At 34.4% G+C, this 8,725-nt stretch overlaps 1 pseudogene; it reads right to left on the minus strand.

Moving 5' to 3' along the window:
- Positions 1-5,654: 5,654 nt before the first annotated feature.
- On the minus strand, positions 5,655-7,893 carry LOC149557955 (uncharacterized; annotated as a pseudogene).
- Positions 7,894-8,725: the final 832 nt, after the last annotated feature.

Consider the following 8,725-nt stretch of genomic DNA (forward strand, 5'->3'; position numbering starts at 1 on the left):
GTCAAATAATGCAAACTGGGCAGAATATGCAATATGTGTTGAGCAGATAGTTAGTGTTGAGTCACTCTAGTGACAAGCAAGTTAGTATATGCTGAGTGATTTAGATGCCAAGTGAATAGTGGATGTTGAGTCATTTAGAGGCCATGTTATAGCATTAAAGATATAGTGGATGTCGAGCATCAAAGGCTTTAAGTGTTGAGTAAACAATTTTGGACATAGTTGTTTGTAGTGACACAAACTCTTATATAAACTATTTTGAGCTAACCTAAGGATTTTTTTGCAATTCTAGATGATAAGAACAAATCTATATTTTGAATACCTATGTAGTACATACAACTAATCATATTGAGGGATGTACTAAGCAACAAAATGGGTGAATCACAATAGTTGATTCTTACCTAACCCTATGATGCAAGAGCATCCTAGGTGTAAGAGAAATCTTGCATCATCCAAAAATATTTTCTTTTCAGTCTTTTCTATTTTAATAAGGACTAGTAGACATGGTGGTTACTATTTATAGGAACTTTCTATTTATAGTAAGTTTGTCACACAAGCTCAGAATATTCTCATTTTCTACATGAAGGTTCATTTTAGAGTTATAAGCCTACCATAAAAACTTCATTGCTCCAGCTTATGTATCAGAGAAGTTATTGCAAATTTTTGATGGCAACATTTATAGAAAAATCTTCAAGCTCACAATTGGATGTCTTAGAGTGCCTAGATGAAGTCCAAAAACTCAACCGAAGGGTGCTAGCACCATTCCAAGCCTATAGATCAGGATATGACATTTTTGAAAAGTGGTTATAATGGCCAATCAGAGCAACAGTTTGTGAGTTATGGCCTTTCAAAGTTGGGCTACCCGAAATATAGAAAATAATTGTCAAAGATGTTACACTTGAGGGTTTTAGAGCCCTCCAAAGACAAATGAAAGCATTAGAAAAAGAAATGTGTAGAGGAATAAATCTTTCGATAAGAGATGAAAGAGAGGATTAGGATGAAGTAGAGGAAAATGCTGAAGCGGAGGTAGTTCTAAACCTAGAGGAAGAGAGGATTTTTAGGGCCATCTCCAAGATTGGAAAAAGATCTTAATTTGAAGTTCCCACATTTTTGGGAAATCTTAACCTAGAGGAGATAATTGATTGGATCAATGAACTGGAGGAGTACTTTGAGTATGAATATATTGAGGATCCTAATAGGGTCAAGTTTGAGAAGGGGAAAGTGAAGGGACATGCAAAGATCTAGTGGCAAAAGGTTTAGTTGGAGCGAAATAGAAAGGGAAAGGAAAAAAATCACCAGATGGGATCAAATGATAGCTAAAATAAAGTGACAATTCATTCCTATGGATTATGAGTTTGATCTATTGAAGAATATGCAAGGGTTAAAGCAAGCGAGAAAATCTATTCAAGAGTATACCAAAGAGTTATACTGAGTCCTCATTAGAACTGGCCATGCAAAAGCTGATAAGGAGAAAGTGGCTTGTTATCTTAATGGGTTAAGTCTAAGTATTTAAGATGAGATGAGTCTAGTTCAAATGAACATTATTGAGGAGGAATACCAATTTTCCCTAAGAGTTGAGGAGAAACTAAGCAAGAAGTTTGACAATGAGAATAGAGGAAGAGGTCGCTGTGGAAGATTTGGAAAATGATCTTATGGAGGCCATAATGATGATTAGAAGAACAAGGATGAGGCTAGAAGTAATAGTTATAACTAGAGGGGAAATAATTCCAATCATTTCTATGATCATAACAATAGAGATCACAAAGGAAGAGGTAGAGGACAAGGATCTAGAAGAGGAGGTTTCCATGGGAAATGTTTTCACTATGGAGAAGAAGGACATATAGAATTTGAACATACCCAACACCAAGGAAGGAAAAATAAAAGAATAGAAGGCCAGATCACATTCTGAAGATGCCAAAAGAGGAGAAGTCCTAGTTAATAGAAGAGTCCTATTCAGTGGTGAGAATGAACTTAATCAAAGAAGGAGCTTGTTTTGGACAAGGTGCAAATGTGAAGATAAGTGTTGTGATGTGATCATTGATGGTGGAAGTACTAAAAATATAGTGTTAGAAATGATGGTCACAAAGTTGACGCTGAAGAGACATAAATACCCACATCCATACTGTATTGCTTGGGTGCAAGATGACCAAAAGGTCATGGTCAATGAGCAACACTTAGTAAAGTTCAAGATTGGAAGTTACCAGGATGAGGTACTATGTGATATCATACCTATGGACATATGTCATATGTTACTGGGTAGGCTATGGTAGTCTAATAAGCATGCTATTCATGATAGGCGAGCAAATACCTACACCATAACCAAGGATAGAGTGAAGCATAAGTTGAAGCCATTGAAGGATAAAGAAGAAAAGATATGTAGTGTTGCCAGAATATGTTTTTTTGATGGAAAAGATTTTCCCAAAGGAATTAAATGTGAGCATATGTGTTTTTCTATAATTCCTAAAGATAGTATAGAAGAAGTAGAGGAGGTACCTAAAAAATTTGTAGATATGTTGGGAGAGTTTTCTGATATTGTATGAGATAATGTACCTGATGGATTGCTCCCAGTGAGGAAGATTAGTCACCAAATGGATTTGGTTTTAGGAGCCAATTTTCCAAACAAGGAAACACACAGAATGACATTAGTAGGAAGTGAAGAGTTGAATAGACAAGCTCATGAGTTGTTGTAGAAGGGGTTGATTCAAGAGAGTCTAAGTCCATGTGATGTACCAGCAGTATTAGTGCCAAAGAAGAATGGGAAATGGAGGATGTGCATAGATTCTCACACTATCAACAAGATCACAATCAAGTAGATATTTCCATTGCCAAGGATGGATGATATTATGGACCATTTGAGTGGGGTTGAGTATTTCATAAAGATAGATATGAAGAGTGGATACCATCAAATTCGTATCGGAGAAGGTGGTGAGTGGAAGAGTGATTTCAAGACAAAAGAAGGATTGTATGAGTGGTTAGTCATGCCTTTTGAGCTAACCAATGCATCGAGCACTTTCATGAGGCTCATGAATGAGGTACTGAAGGAGTTTTTGGGTAAGGTTTTTATTGTTTACCTAGATGATATTTTTATTTTTAGTAAGACATTGGAGGAGCATTTGATCCATATTCAAAAGGTGTTTGATAAGTTGAGGGAAGAAAAGTTGTTGATAAATCTAAAGAAGTGTAGTTTTGTAAAGAAGGAGTTGGTGTACCTGGGATATGTAGTCTCATCAGAAGGTCTAAAAATGGACCTAAAAAAAGTGAAGGCTATCCTTGAATGGCCTACTCTAAAGAGTGTGATAGAGGTAAGATCTTTTCATGGATTGGCTTGTTTTTATAGAAAGTTCATAAGAGGTTTTAGTAGTATTTGTGGACCCCTAACTAAAATAATGAGAGGGGATAGGAAATAATTTAAGTGGACTATAGGAGTAGATAAGAGTTTTAATCTATTTTAATAGAAAGCTACTAAGCAACCTATTTTAGCACTTCCTAATTTTAACAAGTAGACTATGATACTAGTGGTACTACAATAGGAGCTATTATGAGCCAAGAAGGTAGACTTGTTGCTTATTTCAGTGAGAAATTGAATGATGCAAAAATAAAAATATTCTATTTATGATAAGGAATTTTATGCTATAGTTCAAGCATTGAAGAAATGGAGACACTATCTTCTTCCTAACGAGTTCATTTTGTATATTGATCATCAAGCTTTGCAATATTTGAATAGTCAAGAAAAATTTAACCAAAGACATTTAAAGTGGGTTGAGTTTTTACAGAGTTATACATTTATTTTGAAATACATGAGTAGGAAGTCTAACAAAGTTGCAGATGCTCTTAGTAGAAGACAATTTTTTCTAATAGAAATGTAGATAGAGGTGGTTGGGTTAAAGGAACTCAGTACTTTGTATCTAGATGATCTTGATTTTGGTGAAGCATGGAAGACTTATATAGAACCTATTACACTTGACAGGACAAAGTGGTTGGATTTAATGATCTAAGATAGTATGTTGTTCAAAGGAAGCAAGTTATGTATTCCAAGAAGTTCAATGAGAGATAATCTCATCAAAGAGATGCATAGTGGAGGATTGGTTGGAAATTTTGGTAGAGATAAAACCATTGCTTTGGTTGATGAGAATTATTATTGGCAATAGTTGCAGCAAGATGTGAAGAAGTTTTTACAAAGTCGCAGAGTATGTTAGATGGAAAAAGGAGTGAAGTGGAATATAGGGTTGTATCAGCCATTACCTGTACCAAAGAAGCTGTGGGAGGATGTTAGCATGGATTTTTTTCTTGTATTATCGAGGACACAATGTAGGCATGATTCTATTTTTGTAGTGGTTGATAGATTTTCAAAGATGACACATATTATTCCTTGCAAGAAGACTAGTGATATTGTTCATGTAGCAGAGTTATTTTTCAAAGAAGTGGTGAGACTATATGATCTGCCAAAGAGTATAGTTTTAGATCAAGATACAAAATTTGTTGGGTATTCTTGGCATACATTGTGGAAGATGTTGAAGAAAGATTTAAAGTTTAGTTCATCACATCATCCATAGACTGATGGATAGACATAAGTGGTGAATAGGAGGTTGGGAAACTTGTTGAGATATTTGGTTGGAGACAAGTCAGAAGGATGCGATTTGATTTTACCACAAGAAAAATTTGCATATAATAATTTTATCAATAGGAGTATTGGTAAATCACCATTCTAGATTATATATGGAAGTAGTTATAGAAATGCTTCTGAATTGAGGTAGTTAGATAAAGGAGAGATAAGTAGTGCTGAAGGAGAAGAGTATGTTGAACATTTGAAGAACATCTATGAGGAGGTGAGGAAGAACATCATAAAGATGAATACATAGTTCAAGGCTAAGGTAGATGTGAAAAAGAGGTATAAGAAATTTCAAATTGGAGATGAAGTCATGACTCATTTGTGAAAAAAGTGTTTTCCAGTGGGTACATATAATAAGTTGAAGATGAGAAGTTTAGACCATGCAAGGAAGTGAAAAGGCATGATTTTGGAAATGCCTATGAAGTGGAGTTGGTTGCTAAATTGAATATTTCACTAGTATTTAATATTTAATATTTGATAGAGTATTATGAAGGAGGTGATGGAGATGAAGTTGCAGAAGCACAATGGAGTATTCTAGCAATTAGTTTGGCTATAAAGGAGATTAAGGAGATACTAGACAATCATAGTGGCACTAATACATTTGGCATCGATTTGTGACAACTATGTGTCGCAATTACGACAATAATGTGTCACCACTGTGACAATAATAGACGTCGTAGCTTTTTAGTCAAAAATTATGACATCTATCCTTTATCGTCACAATTATGATGCCTATCCATCACTATGTAGCCACTTTATTGTGACATCAACCCCGCCACAATTCTTGTATTTGACGTCACAATTACGACAACAGTTGGCATCGCCTCTACAGCAACCCCATCGTAATTGCCAAGGAGTCTTTCACAATTTCAATAGATGCCCTGGCAATTGCAATGTCAATGCTAGAGGTTGACGTCACAATTGTGGCGACAGTTGGCATCATCTCTACAACAACCCTGTTGCAATTGCTAGGGAGGCCGTCGCAATTGCGATGGAAGCAAAGTAAAACAAAAAAATAATTTCCTCGATTATATTCAATTGTCAATACCTACCCATACTAACCTTTGATGTCCTCCTTGTCTTCTTTATAATCTGCCCTTGCATTAAGGGCAAGCATTTGGCATATAAGCCAAAACAAAGAAGCATTTAAAGCTAGGAAGACAGCTCCACCATATAAGCCAGTCTTTGCAGTTGGGCATTTTGTTGTGAGATCATGATGTACATTTCATGTTTTATGTAGACTCTTTGTGATTGTAGCCCACATCATCAAGGCTTCTGTGAGAAAAGAGATGGCCTTGGTATAAATATACATGATATTAGCATGGGCAAACACATTTAGCTATCCAGACACCCTTTTATTTATATCCAAAATTGAAAAGGTTAAAGTAGTAAGTTGTTTCAAATAGCTAGTTGATTAAACTCCACTAGCTCATCTCACGTTAAATTATAAAAATGTTATCCAATCCTTGAATTTTCTCTTCCATTCAACATTTACGTCCTCAAACACCTAAACAGGGAAAAGAAACTGACTGTACATTGTAGACAGAGAATATTAAAAATGTGCTGACTAGTATATTGAAAATGCACCTATCATTTTTCTATTTAATTTTTAAGATTCCAAACATTGATGATAAAAAATGCTAACACAGTTAAATTCAAAAGCTATCAAGACATATGTTTGCGATTACTTACACAACAATAGCGAAAAACACCACTAGAGAAGTGGTCCTATGGAGAGCGTACACAGGAACAACTTTCCCTTTGTAGGGATAAAATACAACTACAACCCCAAACATAGTTGATAAGAATGACAATATGATTGAGAAGTTGCCCAATGCAATAGTTGGATTAGAAGGGTATTTGTAGATGACAATGCCCTTCCCTATAATAGTGGTTCCCAAAGCAGGCTACAGAACACATAAAGGAAGTAAAATATTAACTGCAGCTTTGTAAAACTAAGTCAGTGTTTTCAAATACAAAGGAAAAAGTAAAATTTAAATTGTTTTGCATACATAATTGAATAATCAATTTATTCTGAATACTAAAGCAGATTGGTAAAATGCAATGTGGTCCCTAGAAATTTAAACTAACAACAATCTCAATATACTTGATGTCATGCATCTTGCTACTAATGGGTAATTATATGGATTTTGTAAAGAAAATGAGGAAATTCTTTTTTACAAGGAACAAATACCAATAAGAAATTTGTATTTATGGCTTGCAACAGAATTTGTTAACTAGTGGGATATGGGGGAACTAGTATAAAAAATGAACTACATCAAAACCAAGCTTTAGGGGCAAATTATTTTTGGAAACATGAACCACATTTCAAATGGGTTAGAATCTTAAGAGAGATATACCTTGCAAACCTAAATAGGGAGGAAGCCTTAAGAATTATGAAATTTTCCAAAGGATCCTAAATATGGATCTTTATATCTAACTCTAGCAAAATAATACTAGACCACACCACATGGAACATAATGGAGGGAAGTAAAGCTTTATTTTGGGATGATTCATGGGGAGGATACCCATCATTAGACAACTATTGAATTTAGAAGGATGAAAAAAAATGCCTTGAAAGATGGGGAAAATATGCCAAGGACAAATTATTTTCTAGCTTGCCATCGGATTAGCTTTTGTATTCCACTAACACCTTGCCAAGTCACAAATTCTTTTTCCCTAATTCTACCTTTAGAGATTCCAAATTAGTAGAGCTTTCCATTCAATGGAACCATGCTGATGGATAACACTCTTGTTTCACCCCTTCGCTGGTCAATGGAAGTTGAATAGATAGTTTTTTTAAGCATTTTTTTTATAGAAAAAATGATTCGCATTTGTACATAACATATTCACTTTAGCATAGGCTACAAGCTAACTGTTGGAGGTTGCAATATTTGGAAGGTCCTAAAGCCTCATCAATTCACCATTAGAATCGTACCAGACTTTGGTACGTCGAAGAATGAATCTAGTAACTTAGATTTGTTGTAATGAAATGTTGAAATGACTACTATGCGATTTTCAGTTGAGCTCTCTATATACTGTTGGTTTTCAATTTAAAGAAATAGACCCAACCTAACCAATTGATAAAAAAATAATGAAAATTTGCTAGGATAGTTAAAATATATTGATTTTCCTCGTAATATTGTACTAATACAAATCTTTCAAGAGATGAAAAAGTTCAAGACATGGAACCTTCTTGTTCTTAGCCACAACTCCAAAGATGAATGCCAAAATATCGAGTGCTGCAATAGTAATTGAAATTCGCCCAACCTCAGTCAAAGCCATTGTGCCTGTTCATCATATATCGAGTTTAGAGAAACATTTTTTTTATCATACCAATATACTAATTAGAAAATGGGAAAAGTTATGCAATTAAAAGATAAAAGTAAAATATTGGTTTGACTTTTGTGTCGTACCAAAGCCTATGTATTTAAGAATTTTTTTTGCATGTTCAAGTTTTATAGTGCTGAGTTTTGACCTCATATAAAGCTCAAAAGCTAACTCAAACTTGTTGACAAATCAAGCATAAATGAATTCTATCAGTTAAAATTTGGTTATAGTACTATGCATTTTATCACTTGAAATATTCTACTCTATGACCACGAATGAAAATAAAGACCTCATCACAACTACAAAGGTGACTGAGTGCTCACAGACCATTTAAAGGATTTTCTCCATCTTTTAAGATATAAAAATAAATTAATTTTTTTTTAGATTATTAATTTATAGCTAGGTATGAATAGAGATAATGAATATTTGTATTAAAATTATACAAATCATAAATACATACATATTTATAATCTAAAACCAACTGAATGACAAGCCTTCAAAAAATTACATAACACTCATCAATTATGCTCAACCAACTAAATGAAAAGCCTTCAACAAATTCCATAGCTTTCATTTAGCAACCTTTGTATTTTACATAAAGCTGGAGCATGCACAACTACACAACCGGCCAGCCATGTTTTAGCCTTCACTGTAACTTCCTCAACCTTATAGTACCTTCACAACCCAATACATGTGCCTCATCAACACCTCCTCCATGTGCAAGGACTCCAATCCAACAACTAATGTCAATATGTTTGTCAACTTGAACTAGTCATAAAAAATGTGAAA

Source organism: Cupressus sempervirens, chromosome 5, assembly GCF_028749045.1.
Source record: "Cupressus sempervirens isolate cs-2001-9-10 chromosome 5, ASM2874904v1, whole genome shotgun sequence".
NCBI classification, from domain to species: Eukaryota; Viridiplantae; Streptophyta; class Pinopsida; order Cupressales; family Cupressaceae; genus Cupressus; species Cupressus sempervirens.